Consider the following 16,427-nt stretch of genomic DNA (forward strand, 5'->3'; position numbering starts at 1 on the left):
TAATGCCCTCACTTAAACTTGATCATTCCTTCAAAGGTGCTATCTCCATGTCAGGCCACTGTCAAGGTGCTGGAGGTCAGGACTCCAACGCATGAATTGAGGAAAAGGGACAATTCAACCTAACAGCAAGAGACCCACTGGATTGAGTAGGAGAGTGGACGGTGAGGCTTGGGGGAGAAGGCAGGGCAAACAGAAAAGACAAAGGGCCTGAAAAGCTCGTGGGAAACCAACCCCTTTACAGGTGTTCACGGAACATCCACTGTACATCCTCCGTCCTGGGCTCAGGGAATTCAGAGATAAATCCGGCCGTCACTGTCCTTAGGAGCTGAGTCTGATGAAGACAGGCTTGTGAGAGACCAAGTGCTGATAGGGACAATGAGGGGCACCGAGGAAGAGCCTCCTGCCCAGTGCTGCCTGGAGTTGGCCAGGAGAGGTTGGGTGAGGATGGGATTGTGCCCAGCCACAGAGGAGAGCAGCCCTGGGGGCCAGGCCCTCCCCCGGGTTGTTACAGCCCCTCAGCACTGACTGAGGGGGCTCCAGCTTCCTTGGGCAGTGCTGTGCAGATATCCCAGAACACCAACTCTGCAGAAATCCCCCGGCAGGAGTGGGGATACGAAGGGCCATGGGGTCAGATCCTACCCTGTGGAGGGTATGGCCTGGCAGGAGAAGGCGGACAATACATGAAAACGTAAGACATGGAGTCCAAGGGGACGGTTTTCCGGAGAAAAACCAGGTGGAATGACAGGAGAATGGCCATGTGTTCATTTGGGGGGCTAAAGTAACAAGTTTTGACAGCTCAAGAGGCCAGAAGTCCAAACCTGAAATACACACAGGGTGGGTTCCCTCTGGAGGGTTAGAGGGAGAACTGTTCTGGGCCTTTGTCCTTCTGACCTCCGTTGCCTTCCTTGGCCTTCCTTCATTTCAGTCCCTGCCTCCATCTTTACATGGTCCTTCTGTGTCTTCCTCCTTTTTGACCTTATAAGGACCCACCTCTGGATTTAAGGTCCATCCTAATCCAGGATGATCTCATCTCAAAATCCTTGTCTTAATTACATCTGCAAAGACCCTGCTTCTAAGTGAGATCACCTTCACAGGTACCAAGAGCTAGAATCTTGTTGAAGGTCCCAGATCAACCAAGTTCAGGGTGAGACACAGGGAGCATCTGAGCTGGGTCTTGTAGGAGAGGCAGGATTGGCCTGTGGAGAAAAGTGGAAAGGACCTTCCAGAAGGTCAAGCAGGGAGAAGGTGCACCCACACAGAAGACAGCAGCCATATTGGAGAATTCCAACAAGGAGTTAAGCAACACAACAGAAATAGCAAACACAGAGTGCTCATCTCCTCCCTTCCTGTAGAGCAATTCCAGCTTGGCCTAGAGTTGTTTTGTTCCAATTCCCTTAAAATATCTATGTTCAGGCAAAAGTACCCAGGGAGTTAGCAGGACCCAGGCATGCATAGCTCCCTGCACCTCAGCTTTATCCTGTAGCTGATGCAAGGTATCCACCAGCTCATAAATGTCCATCAACTAATGGGAAGATGATACCACAGCAATCAGGGAGGGCAATGTCTGTGCCAGATGAAAGATAAGGTCGACAATTCCTAGATGCATTTGGATGGGGGCAAGAACAGATACATTACATGCTACCTTTTCTACTCTTTTTAGAGTGATTTGAGATATGCTGTATACTATTATCAAAATGCAGGCACACATTTCTTTTGACACCAAAAGATAGGGTTGTCACAGTCTTTAGACAGCTGTGTTTGCACAATGAGCCATCAGTCCTGGAGAGCTAGATGATCCATTCAGGTAGTTCTTTGGTGGCTAGTCATTTTGTCCCCAACTTGTGCTCTTACTGTTAAACTTTGTTAATTTCTCTTTTAAAACCCACATTGAGTCACACTGAGTTAACTCTGTCGTGGGCATTTCCATCACTTGACACAGAGTTTCTTAGCAACAGCCAGAGGTGGGACTTTTTGGCAAATGCTGTTTATCCATCTTTGAGATGAAACGTTCATTAAAATGAACTTAAAATCAAATTCCAGTAAAAACTTTCTTTTTTCAATGATAATGTTTGCTTTTTTTTCACTTGCCCATAACTTTCGGGAAAATTCTATTTGGGATGAATTTTCTCATAATTGTTTTCAGTGTAGCTTTTTTTTTTAATGTGCGATTATTATTAATGGAAAGTTCAGGGGGAAAAAATCCTGTTAATAACTTTTGAGTTGTGTGACTGCTTTTTAAAACAACCTTTTTCCAAGTAAAAGAAAACTTAGCCTTATTATTATTTTTTTAATTAAAACCATTGCACTTGGGAGCTCAATGGTAAAGCACTAGCCTGGCATGCATGGGTCCTTGGGTTCAGAGTCCCCAAACCAGAGCACCACAATAACTAAATAAATGTCATCAACCAGGAAGTCTTTTAATAATTTAAAAAAAAAAAAAAAACTTTGCATCTGAGGACTATATGGACCCTGAGCAGTTGTGCCCAGGGATAGCTTCCCATTGAAACCCTTGAGGAGTTTTAAATAATACTGATGGAAGAAATTTTTTTAAATAAATACTGATGAGTTTTAAGAAATTAAATATTTCAGAAACTTGGTCTGGGTCCAGTCCAGGCAAGCCCTGGATTATTAAAAGCTGCCCGGGTGATCCCAGTGCTCAAGCAACACTGAGGGATGTCCTAAGACATGACCACCCAATATCCACACTCCTAGAAGGATCAGAGGTCTGGAGATCAGAGAAGGGAAAATTAATTCCTACTGGATATAATTTTCCACCTGTTAAAGGAAAAATAGTTGTTTCTGTTATCTCTGAAGCATTTGGCCCTGAGGAAGACGTGGAGGCCCAGCTCACACGTCTTGATAGACCCCATACACAGTTGGGACAGTATTGCTAGTCATCACTGCTGACCCTTAGAGAGAGATTGGCTCATCACTAGCATTAATAGTGAGCAACCCCCTGCCTAGCTTCAGAAAAGTACTTCTTGAGCTTGTGGCCATCAAAGAACAAGAGACAGACTGGGAGACCAGCCATCCTCCTGATTCTGTGGCCACCTTTTCCCATTGTCTTTTCCCAAACTCATTATAGTTTTCTAAGAAGCTGCCAGGATGGAGCTCTGTCCTCTGCTCATGATGGAAAGTGTGGCTTCTAAGAAGGGCCACGGAGAAAGTCAGCCTGAGTACCACATAGGAAATGCATCTCCCTTTCCACCTGGGCAAGGCCAGGTGGCACAGAGTCCCCAAACCAGAGGGTTTCTGCCTCTCCTCTCTCCTGCCTGTAGACTAATACCTGGATGAGCCCAATGGACGACATTTCATCACCCCAAGCTGCAGAGTGACAGCTGGGCGTGCCTGAAGCTCACCCATGTCCCCTACAGGAACTTGTTCACTTAGCAGCCTTTGAATGCCAGTGGGTACCCACTGAGGGAGGACACTGGTCTTAATGAGATGCAGCTCCTAACCTCCTAGATAGCCCAGGGCTTCTTTCCCAGTCTTGTTTACGTGTCAGAGTGCCTGAAAGTCAGGTGAAGTTTTTTGAGTCACCATAAAACTTTAATATGTTGACTGTAAAACAGTTTTGTACCAAGTCCAGCAGCATCACGGAGTAGATTTCACCATAGGTGACTGTTAGTGAGAAACTCTTGATAAATATGAGAGGGGGGAAGGTTAAAACTAAGCCAGCTTTATTTCTCAACTTAAATTTGTTGGTGTTTAGGAAGAGACCTCCATTATTAGGCTCAGCAACAGTGTAAGTGAGGAAATCTGGGCAGAGACCCCTAGGAGACCCTCATGGGCCTTCTGCTCTTGGACAATCTCACCCAGACAAGCAAACCCTTCATTTCCAAAGAAGAGGCTGTGAGATGAGGTGTCTCAGATAAGGCTCCTGTTAGGGGGGTTCCCTGTTGAGAAATAGCAGTACAGGAAATATTTACATACTTCACTCATTTAATGAACTCTGAGTAAAATGTATACAGCTTCATGTCCAGGGACACTGCTGAAATATCACACAAGCTCTCTTGGAGTCTTCCCTCTTGAAAATCAAAATAAAACAAAAGTGTGCAGGAAGGCAAACCAACTGCAAAACTGAAACCTGCAGGAATAAGATTTTCCATCTGGGACACTTGTGGGGACATGAGCAGAATCCCCCCAGTCTCCTAGTGTGGACTTCTGCCATGGGACTCAGTGTCTGTAGGATTTTATGTTTTTACCTGTCTATTTTTGTTGGCAATTCCAATTTGGGGGCTGTGGTGTTAGCATGGGCTCACTGTTCCTGGGGAGGCTTTTCATATTTCCTTTTTGAAACCCCACTTCTGTCCTCCACAGCCAGCATAAGGGCGTCACCTCCTGCCCCGAAGGCTCCAAGCCCTTCTTGGGGAAGGGTGCGGGAAGTCCCCCTCTGCCTACCCCTAACACCTCCACCAAGAACACTGAGCAGAGTCTACATGAAAACCGTTTGGGAAAGTTATAATAATAACTTTCTTATCCTTCTATTGAATACATGACCAGTGTAATTCCCCATCACGTGCAACCACAAGAATCGGATCCTAATTAGAATAAGTTATATGTATGTACAATATGTCAAAATACATTCTGTTGTCATGTATAACTAAACAAATTATTAAAAAAAAAAAAAAGAAGAAGAAGAAGCAAAGCATCCTATCATACAGTGCGGCTCTCACCAAGGACAGCGCTGCTGGAGGGTGAATGACTGAATATTTGTTAAACTTCTACCATTGTACAAGTAACCTAGTATTTTCCTGGTTGTGTGTGAAATACCTCAGTCACCAACAGAACAAGTCAATAAACAATGACATAGTTAAAAAAAAAAAAAGTTTGGGCAAGGAAGCTCAGACAGGAGGATTGAGCCAACCGAGGCACGTGGGCAGAGCTGGGAAATGGCCCACCTCGGGGAACCCGCACACGCCTCCCCGGCTCCTGTGCCCAGATCTCCCAGCCTTCTGGAGAATTCCCCTTCAGTTATGAAGTGGGTGTGGCTTTGTTTTTTTTTTTTTGTTTTTTTTTTTTTGTCTCTCGGATAACCTGACTCTTTATTTGAAATGCCTCCAGTTGGAGAAAATAGGAAGTAAGTGAGTTTCGTTTAAGGAAGCAGAACTCCTGTCTGCCTATCACATTAAGGGGAGCTTAGAAAATGAGAAGGAAGAAAAGAACCGCCAAAAAATGTAATTTCCCCTTTGACAATTATTTCTGAATAAGAACTTGAGCAATCTCTCGGGGATATGGGGGTTTTGTCCCTGTTAATTCACTTAGAAATGACAGCCCACGCCCCTCCTGATGGTATTGGCTGGCCTGCAGGTTTGCATAGTCGCTTGAGTTGATATCACTGACCCTGAGCCCTCGAGACACCAGCAGCTCTCCTGGTACTGCTTTAAAACCACCTGCTTTATTTTATTTATTTATACGTTTATTGTCTTTAGCTATCAAAGCATAAGGTGGCCCACAAGGTAGAGAACTGATACTCTTTGACAGAAAAGCAAGTGCAGGTGTGCTGCTGGACACACACACACACACACACACACACACAAAGGAGCTGAAATGCGTCCTCCTCGAAATTCAGAGGTTGAAGCCTAAGTTCCTCAGAATGTGACTATATTTGGAGATGGAGTCTTTAGAGAGGGGATCAAGTTAAACTGAGGCCATTAGACTGGGTTCTAATCCAATCTGACTGTCATCCTTACTAAAGAAAATATGGACACAGAGACACCAGGAGGCGTGCACAGAGAGGACACAGCTAGAAGGCAGCCATCTGCAAGCTAATAAGAAAGGTCTTGGAAGAAACCAAATTGCCAATACCTGATAACATCTAGCCTCCAGAACTGTGGGAAATATACTTTGGTCATGTAAGCCACTCACTTTTTGGTATTTTATTTTGGCAGCTCTAGCAAATAGGGTGTGTGTGTGTGCACGCACATGTGTGTATAAAATGAGGAACTGATAAAAATTGGATTGAGTAGTCCCAAGGCAAAGCCTACTCACCAAACCAGTTCTCGATTGTTGCATCCCATGATCCTGGTGCCCGCTGGAAGCCCCTTGTCTAAGCTGAGGAACGAAGAGTCCCACTCCTCCCTTCTCTGTTCTTAATGGTGTAAGGGCCCTTCTGGCCACACTCTGACATGTGGTCAGCTACTTTGCCCCATAGAACCCTATGGGCACAGCATGCCCTATGAGCCAGTGCTCCTCTCTTCACACTGAAGGACTGTGGAACAAGACTAAATTTGAATGCCTGCTGCTAGAACCAAGAGACACACATCAACAGCAGCTGACAACTTGGAAAAAATGTAAAAACAGAAGGCGCCTAACATATACCCTCCATCCATTTCAGAGTCATGGGTTTCAAACTCCCTTAACGCTCAGTAAAACACTTTGCATATTGTGGGGACTCCAAAAATATTGATTGACTAAATACAAATAATATCAAAACTAAATTTCCAGAAGTATCCCAGTTTAATCCTCGAACACCCAGAGAATGTCATTCTTTTCTGGAGTTTATAGAAGTCCTGCTCAAAGTTGTATATACTCCACCCTTCAGTTTTGCATCCTGAAAACTACCTTCTATTTAATTTCATCTATAAGCACTGTTTTTTCCCCCACAACTGGTTGGCTTTAATTTTACATCTCTTCAGTATCTTAAACTTTATTATCTTGAATGCACTAAAAACAAATGACAAGTGTTGCCCTCTCTAACCCACCTCTACCTCACGATCCCTTCCCCTTCCCTAATAATCCTAGGGTTATTCTTAACACCATGAGAAATACTGTATGAATGGCTCACTGTGGTGCTTTAAAATAAAACTAGATGGCTTCTGCTGAGAAAAAAGAGGCATTTGGCGCTTTTTCAAATTGGCATTTGCAGTGCTTTGCAGTGGTGTCTTCATGGCTCATGTGCGAAAGTCATGGTAATTAGTTATGGAGTCATGATTTGTATCAGTTATCTACGGCTGAGTGATAACAACCGGAAAACTCGGGTCTGTGAAAACACCATCAGGTTCTGCTTTATCTTGATCCTACGGGCTGGCTGGCACATCCTCTGCTGGTTGTACAGGACTCACTCAAATGACAACATTCAGGAAAGTGTCTGAGGAGGAAAGCCCCAGAAGGCCTTAAACACATATCTGAAGGCTGGTGCTGGCTGTGGGCTGGCGGATCTTGTCTCTCTTCCACGTGGCCTTTCGTCCTCCAGAAGGCCAGACTGGCTTCCTCACGTGGCTGTCTCAGGGCTGCATTTGAGAGAGCAAAAGTAGAAGCTCGTGGCCATTGGAGGCCCACGCTCTAGCACTTGCACAACATCCCTTTTGCTAACATTCTCCAAGTCATGAGACCAGCCCAGCTTCAAGGTCTGGGGAAGTAGACTCCACTCTTGATAGGGAGGCTGCAAAATCTTATGGCCGCACTCAGTCAACCGCAGGATTGCAGCCTCAGTCGCTCCAGTGTTCTCACTTGATGAGCACAAACCTGTGAGTTGGGAAAGCCGTGTCTCTGAGATGGTGCTCTTCAATGGAGGGAGACTGAGGCCCTGCCTCCCACCCACGTGGAGAGTGCACCTGCTGCTTCCAAGGGGGCCCAGTGCCTATGGCTGCCTTGGGAGAGGATTCAACACAAACCATACAGATTAATCCTCCCAGAAAACGGCTGCTGAGCCACAGGTTTTCAAACTTGGCTCCATATTGGGATCATGTGGAGAGATATTTTCTTGTTTTTAAATACTGAGGTCAAGGGCTGGTGGTTCAGTGGTCAAGCACTTGCCTGGCATGCTGAGGTTCTGGGTTCTATCTCCAACACTGAAAAAAAAATTATATGTATACATGTACATAAATGCACATAAACATCTGTGTGTATGCACATACATCGGTGTGTGTGTGTGTATATATATATATATATACACACACACACACACACACAAACATACACATATATGCACTAATGTCTGGATCCCCTCTCCAGAAATTTCAGTTTCATTGGTATAAAAAGCAGCCTGGACATTGGAAATTTTGAAAGCTCTCCAGAGGATTCTCTTATGCAGCTAAGATTGAGGAGAACTGGTGTTTAAACTTTAAACTGCCTTTTCTCGTTTGGCAAGAAAGAATCAACTAATGCCTTATTTACTGTACACACCTGGTCATTTGTGTGCGGTAAAGACATGTAGGAAAAGGATCATGTTACACACCCCTGCGTGTTCTTGTAGATGACAATAAAGGAAGTATGCCATCAAGTATCCCGGGTCTTCCAAGGGTCCCCGGGGGAAACTGAGCTCTCCTGATGAGGAGTAGACACCTGTAGGCACACCACAGACTCTCAGGCTCAGAGCAAGCTGGTGCCGCTTGTGGCTCATCTCATTTCCTTAACCCAGGGCCACTGGAAGTGAGTCACCAATAGGGGAATACCATGTTTATTAAAATAAAAAAAACATAAAATTAGCAAAGCCTATTTAATTATCTCTGTTTAGCTAGTACAAGTTCTAGGGATTATTCCTTTTTTAAAGTTATTATAATTATTGGTGCATAGTAATTGTACAAAGTAATGACTTCATTGAGACAGTTCCATACATATGTATAATGTACTTTGGTGGTATCCACACTCCCCGTTACCCTCTCTAATTCACCTCTACCTCAAGATCCCTTCCCCTTCCCTAATAATCCTTGGGTTATTCTTAACATATTTTGTTTGAAAAATTCCTTAAGAGTAGCCCCCAACATCCTTGTCTGTGAAAACAGGGTTGAGCACAGCAATTGGGAGCAGAAATGTATCCAAACAACCAATAAAAAGCAGAAGTATGAATTATAATGGGAGATCCTGTCATTTCACCCCTACTCAAAAGTAAGCATTGGTGAACTGCAGGCAGGGATCCCAGGGCTTATCTCTGGGTGTCAGATGAAGTTTTTCATTGTAATGGCCTGTGGTCTAATTTCAGGGGCAAATGTAAGTGTGAAAACCAGCAAAGAATCAGGAAATAACCAAGTATTTGTAAGATACCACTAACTAAACCCTGCCCCTGCCCAGGAATAGAGGCGCAGTGCATTACTTTGTATTCTTTCTTGATACTTGCATCTTTCAAGTGTGCACTTCAGACCAGCCACATCATTCTCACTGAGAGCTTTCTAGAAAAGCACATTCTAGCCAGGCCTGGTGGCATGCAGCTGTAATCCCAGCTGCTCGAGAGGCTGAGACAGGAGGATCACAAGTTCAATGCCAGCCTGAGCAATTTAGTGAGACTCTGTCTCAAAAGTAAAATGAAAAGGGAGCCGGGTGCAGAGGGGCACATCTATAATCCCTTGGCTCTGGGGGCTGAGGCAGGAGGATCATGAGTTCAAGGCCAGCCTCAACAACTTAGTGAGGCTCTAAGCAACTCAGAGAGACCCTGTCTTAAAATAAAACATAAAAAGGGCTGGGGATGTGGCTCAGTGGTTAAGTGCCCCTGAGTTCAATCCCCTGTACTGGAAAAAAAGAAAGAAGAAAAGAAAGAAAAGGGGTCAGGGGTGTAGCTCAGAGGTAGAGAACCGCTGGGCTCAAGTCCCAGTACCACAAAAAAAAAAAAAAGAAAAAGAAAGAAAGAAAAGAAGGAACCAAAAGCAGTTCTCACGCCCACCCCAGACCTGCTAAATCAGAAGCTCCAGGGAGCCTCTGGACCTAGGTCCTACACCTGCGCTGGAACAAAGCCCAAAAGCATCCGATACATGCTCATGTTTGGGCACCACTGTGCTACAGATCTGAAAATTGGTTGTCATTTGAAATTTACTGAAGATCTGACACAGGACATATTTCAGAGAAATGGCATTTGGGTTCACTTTCCAATAGACATATGTGACATTTAGGAAAGATGTAAGAGTTTATTAAAAATAGGTCTGGGGATGGGGTTGTGGCCCAGTGGTAGAGCGCTCACCTGGCATGTGTGGGGCACTGGGTTCAATCCTCAGTGCTACATTAAAAAATAATTAAACAAAATAAAGTTATCGTGTCCATCTACAACTAAAAAAGAAATTCTTAAAAAAATAGGTCTGATGATTTCTAGTGTTTCCTGTAATACTTTCTGACCCAAAAGCATAAAACATTTTGGTTCATTACCAAGAGGTAAAGATCTCTTGGGTCATTTTTATGGAGGAAGATCCCAGGAGTAGTGGGTCAAAAAGAGCACCAGGGTGGCATGATCTCCGTCATTCCAGGAAGATTCCAGAAGGGGAGGGCTGAGCAATTGCATATACAGATGTCCAAACCTTCTCCCATGGCCAGCGGCCACTTGCTCACTCTCTGTCCATTCCCACTCACCGGCTGTTCTCTATGGGAGGTGTACCTGGCTGGCCTCGCCCTCACTGGCCAAAGTCCTTTCTCATATGAAATGACACCAGCTTTCCAGGAGCCCACCAGGATGTGTCCTGGGGTCGTATCAGCATGTCTAAAGGTCTGCAATGAGCAACTAACTCAACAGGCCCAACCACTCGTGGGTAAGGGCCTGCTGAGTGGCTGGTAGCTGACAGAACCCGTGCTAAGAAGGGACACGAGAAGACAAAACCAGCCAATGAGCATAGCACTCTAATCTTGCCAGCCCATTCCAGCCAGGCAGGAGCATACCCTTCTCCCCGGGCAGGAGCTGCAAGGCGCTGCCCACATACCCAGCCCCAGGACTGGGAGCCATCTTCAAAGGCCATTGCTAAGAGGTTTCCTCAGGAGACACCAAATAAGGCACAGTATTTGAAAAAGAGACCACACACACTCAAAATAACAAATACTTTTTAAAATTTTAAGCAGAGACGTAAAAGCCCTGGCTAATTTGTTTCATATGACAAATGAAGAAAGTGCTAAGTGAAAAAAAAAAATCAAACTTAACTACAGTAAATATATCTTTAATAGAAATTCATGGGGCTAACTAAGTGTTTTTCTGTAGTTTCTACTTTTTTTGTTCATATTTTCACAGATGCCAAACATGAATTTTGTAGGCTACTAACAAAGAACCTCAGTTTTCTTTCTTAAAAATAAACTACTGGCTCATATCATAGGAGACTGGTGTTCAAGGTCACTGCTGTGCCCTTTTTGACATTGTGTTTTCTGTGGGCACTTTTCCAGGTCAAATTATTCTCAGTAAGAAGGGGTTTTCTGGTTCTTGAGGTGACATATGCAATTAGTTGAAGCTTCGCCTGTAGTTTATATCATCAGCAATACACATCCTAATCACTTAATCTCAGGATGTTTTATTTTTAATCCTTCATCTTAATCTCAATATGTGAGGAAGCCAATTTCAAAAGATCTTTTTGTTCTAGTCTTTATTTTTCAAGCCAGCTTTCTGAAAACATGGAGTTCTTAAAATATTATTTTATGCTGAGGCTATTTTGTGTTCCAACACAGAGATAAATTAATTATCACAAAGATCTGAGAGGCAAACCTAAGATATGTGCACCCACCACCTCAGAGATGCGGGCCTTTGTGGGTACGGAGAACTATTCTGCAAGACACGGTGACAGTTCAGCCTTATTTCAGGGATGCCGTGGTCCCAGCAAACCTCGGAGAAGTTCAGGTGACATTCATACCACAGAGAGTTAAAATTTGGCTGGAGGACAGCCCTTTTTCTGCCAGGAAAAAAACGATGCCCTGAAAGGCTGTGACCTCGTTTACTCTGGCCCAGCCTGAGTCCCTAGCTACTCTCGCCGTTGGGCCCTCAGTGAGCACCAGGGCTGGGGAGTTATGCAACACCTCCTCAGCCACATCCTAGCTCCCACAGGCTTTCCTAGACGTTTCTTAGAGGACAGTCAGCCAGCAGTCACCGTATTAGCAGGGTGGGGGGTACTTTGCAGATCACTGAATCCCAGATGGTCATTTAAAGGAGAGCACTGAAGTCCAGTCCAGCGGGTGCCTGTGTCAGGACAACCAGGTGTGGCTGGCTCCCCAGCCCCTCAGACCTCTATTCCAAGTCCCCATTTCCAGGACCTCCTCAGCCTCCACATCCAAGGAAGTTGGCCCCAGAATAGTCACACATCCAAATCACTCAGGGCAGAGGAAACTAGAGAGTTCAAGAGGAGCCTAAGGAGGTGTTCTCCTCTGGAGGAGATGAGAGACAGACGGAGGCGAGAGACAGGCCAGGTGCGAGCTCACCCTGATATCTACTCACAGAAATCTCACTGTCCATGGTGATTGGGTGTGATCTCCAGCCCAACTCAGGTGAGGCCTCCTTACCAAAGGGCTGGAAAGACCAGGTATCCACTCTGAAGCCCTGCTGTTAACATTAGCCTGCCGAGGGCCAGGGCCAGGTGTGCAGGCAGAGGCTGGCCGCCTCCACAGGGATCCAAGTCTGCAGGAATGATCACTACTCCATTGTGACAAGGAGAAGGCTCTCTCAGTGAAAGGAAAATAGCTAATAAAAAATAAGTAAAAATAAGATCTCCCAAAGCAAATTTCAGTATCAGAAACATATAGTAAGATTTCAAAGTCCTCATTTTATCACACAATCTCAGTCGGGAAAAGAAAGTATTTTAATGCATGCCTACCACGTGCAAAATACCGTGTCAGACACTTGTAAGGTTAGCCTTTGGGTGAGGTTGATGCCAAAGGGCAGGAAAACAAGTTTGATCCAATCTGCAAGAGGCTCTTTGAGGAGATAGGGCTCCCTGGCCTGGGCATAGGAGGGGATTCCTCAGGCAGCAGTCCAGGAGGAGGGGCCAGTTTACCAAAGACCTGGAGAACCAGAGACACTTTCAGGAAATGACCCTCGACAATGTAGCTAAAGCATATGACAGGCGGGAGAGGGAAAGGGGTGTAGAGAAAAGACTGGATTCCTCCTTTAAAAAACTATCTTAACTTGATCTTCCTAGAAGATCGGCCCTTGGGTAGCCAGACACTGGGGTGATGTGCAATTCCTTAAGGAAACGGAACTCTTTGGGAAAACAGCCGTGTATGCAGGAAGCTGTTGACATAAATATGGCAAAGAAACGAAGGGACACAGGTCTGAGTCACTAGGTGGCCCCAGGAAGAGAAAAGAAAGTGTGTTCAGGAGGTGCGTCCCAGGCAAGATGGGTAAACAATAGGGGCAGAGATCTCCCAAAGTCTTGTTCCCAACAGGCAGAACCAAAGTGGTACCTGAACCTAGAAGCAGGAGAAGGGACAATAGTTCCTCCAGGTACAGCGTGCACTCACACACACGGTATAGCAAGGACAGGCCTGGGAGCAGAGCCTGCTGCCCTTACAGACCTGCCACAGAGAAGGCAAAGCCCATTCTTGGGAGAAAAGTCAGCTGTGACCAGGTGCTAAGTGATCAGTCTTGGTGTAAGAAGCACCTGTACAGGTGCTGTACAGGGTCTCCTTGAGATTACCTTCAATCCAGCCTAGCAAAACCACTTCCTTCCCATGTTCTGAAGATTCTAGTCATGCATGATGTTACAAACTTGCCTTGTAGGACCCAAAAATATGAAAAAGTAAAACTGATTATTCATCTTTTTAAAAAAAATTTTTACATGACTTCTTCCAAACCTCACACTGTACTTACATATACTTCTGCTATTACTCAGAAAACTGCAATTAAAGTTACTGTGAGATTTTCAGAGTCAGGGGTGCAGGACAGTTCCATTTCCATGTGATAACTGTCTTTGGTCAGGGCCACACTAATGAGAGAAGAATGTCTCCGCAGCATCCTGCCAGAACCAGCTGCCCATGGTGGCTCTGTATCAGTCACAAAATGTACCTATTAATTAAATACCCACTGCCAAACTCTCCAGGGCCACCAAGTGAGGGCACCTCCCTCTGGGTCCTATCAATAATTGAGTCTATGATGGGAGCCAAAGATTTCCTGCTTTTAAAAATGTGGGAACCCTAACTTTCCCTTTCTTTTGTCATATTTACTACTAACTTGATTCTAGAGAGCACATTCCTTGGTTACTAAAGTAGGTGTGGTAGTTTCATGCAAGACTTGCAAGTAAGAGGGAAATTTTGTTGATGTAAGCATTTATTTATGCAGGTCACCAAATCATTGGTGTACACTTAAAGATGATGTAAACAGTATTTTATTTATTTATTACTTTTATTAAAGAAACTGACAAAAGAGATGCTGAAGTTTCAGGATCTTGCTCTGTATCTAACTGTCTGCTAGGTGAGTGCTCCCCCTCAGGACCACCTTAGCTTGTCAGATGTAAATCGATGCACTACAGATGAAGCACTTAAAGGGTTATCTTTGAGACAAAGCATGGAACAGTCAGGACTTAGGATCCAGACATTCGAATGTGGCCAAATGGCTTGGGCAGGTTAACTGACCAGAGGATGCCAGCTATCTCACTATGAAACCAGGAGAACAACCTCCTTCAAATGAGCCGGTGACAGCAGTGAAATATCTGAGAACGCCCAGCAGAGCACATGGAGGTGCTGAGAGAAACCCTCCACCCGCTTTCCAGCCTCAGAATCTTAGCAAACAGAGCTAAGGACAGACTCTAAGATACTGCATGGTGTTGAAAGAACAGCTCCTACCGGATGATGAAGACATCCAAGTCTTTTCATTTCAAAAAGAGACATCCTATTTATTTATTTGTTTGTTTGGGGCAAGAACATGGGGTTTGGAAAGATGCTGAGCTTGCTAGTTGCAACTCCCAGAGAAAAATCAGCATTTCAGATGGAAGCTTTTGGAAGGCTCCATTTTCCCATCACCAGGAGCCTGCTGCCTGATGAAGAAATGACCGTGTCAGGGGCAGCAATGCCCTGGCACTCGAGGACGCCAAGAGCAACCCAGACTGAGGTGTGGCTCCCTGGTAGAGCACATACTGAAGCCCCTGGTTCAGTCCCCAGCACAGAAAAGTAAGGGAACAGTCTTAGAGAACTCAGTGCAGATGCACTAACACCACCAGAACACAGGTCTGGTGTTAAACCCACCCAGCCTTCGCTCCACGCGTCTTCTGTTTTATTACAGCCCTGAGGCATCTCAGAGAGGAGGAAGGATACTTTCCTGCCCACCAAGGCCCGCAGAGATGTGGCTTTCCACACTCTCCACCGTAGCTCTTGCCTCCAGCTGCCCCGTGTAGTCAGTAAATGTCCGCCTAGAATCCTGTAATTCATTCTCAAATAAAGAAGAAGGGAGAGGAGGAGAGGAAGAAGATGCCAAAGTAGAAGGCATTTTTGAAATTCAATGTAATTCATAGCATTTGCATATAAATCATTTCTTCCCAAGTTGCCACAATATTGTTAACAAGCCTGGAACCCTCATTCCACTCTTCAAAACTGCTGTTAAAAAAATGAACACGTTTAGATGTAAGGCATAATCAATTGAAAGACATCATTCTCTACCTGAGGAAGGAATATATTTCCCAGCCACAATCAACTCTCACGTAGGAATTGGAAAAGCCTTACCAGTACCATCGAAGGGGAAAGGGCCCTGGCTGGGTACAGCGGACTTCCCCATTTTCTCCACTGGTCTTTTGATGGCTGGGCTTGTATGGGGGGACATTTGTGTCATGAGAGGAACTGAGAAGTGAAGTGACCACCATAAAAAATCAGAGTCCCGGAGTGGAGGAGAGGGGGTGAAGACCACGTGGGGCAGCTGGAGGCCAGGGCTGCGGTGGAGAGTGTGGGACATCACAGCTCTGTGGGCTTCGCTGGGCAGGGAGGCGCTGTCAGAACTGAAGAAAGCAATATGACAGGGTGGGGGTCCTCGGACGACATACCTGGAGGAGGACTTTCAAAACAGCGATGGTAACCAGGGAGGAATCATAGGCATGTAGTACCCAAGGACGTGGCGTTTTCTCACATGAAAACCCACGATGTGAATCAGCGGTTCTCACGCGTTTGGGTCACTGGAGACTCTTAACAAATGCTCAGGAGCTTTAATTTATGTAAGTTATGCCTATCGCTATGTTCCACAGGAGAAACGAAGACTGAGGAAATCTTAAACCAAACACAAGAATATACAAGACTAGAAGGTAGGGATGTAGGCCAGAGGTAGGGCCCTTGCCCAGCATGTATGAAGCCTTGGGCTCAAATCTCTCTCTCTCTCTCCCTCTCTGTCTCTCTCTCTCTCTCTCTCTCTCTCTCTCTCTCTCTCTCTCTCTCTCTCTCTCCACACACACACACACACACACACACACAATATTGCATTTCATTAGCCATCTGAACAACACACTTCATGTAGCCTCTAGAAAAATGCCATCGTGTACTCCAGAAAATAAGAATTTAAAAGACAAGTCAGGCATGGTGGTCCTTGCCTGTAATCCCAGCTCTGCAGGAAGCTGAGGCAGGAGGGTCTCAGGTTTGAGTCCAGCCTGGGAAACATGAGACCCTGTCTCAAAATTTTTTTCAAAAAAAGTAGAATTCAAAAGGCAAATAAGATCTTAGTATTATTACAAAAACAACTTCACAAACCCCTGTGGGGGTCTTAGGGACTCCTAGGGGCCTCTGAACACACTTTTTTGAGAATCCTGATATAGAGCAATCCTGAGTTTTCTGGAATCTCCTCC

The 16,427-nt window shown here is 45.2% G+C and overlaps 1 protein-coding gene across 1 annotated transcript in view; it reads left to right on the forward strand.

The window, feature by feature from the left end:
* The window catches only part of Tagap (T cell activation RhoGTPase activating protein), a 54,630-nt gene that overhangs the window by 27,017 nt on the left and 11,186 nt on the right, over nucleotides 1–16,427 (forward strand). The window lies entirely within an intron of this gene.

This window comes from Marmota monax, unplaced genomic scaffold (genome assembly GCF_021218885.2).
Source record: "Marmota monax isolate L192 unplaced genomic scaffold, Marmota_monax_Labrador192_F-V1.1 WCK01_AAM20220418_F8-fsc00668, whole genome shotgun sequence".
NCBI classification, from domain to species: Eukaryota; Metazoa; Chordata; class Mammalia; order Rodentia; family Sciuridae; genus Marmota; species Marmota monax.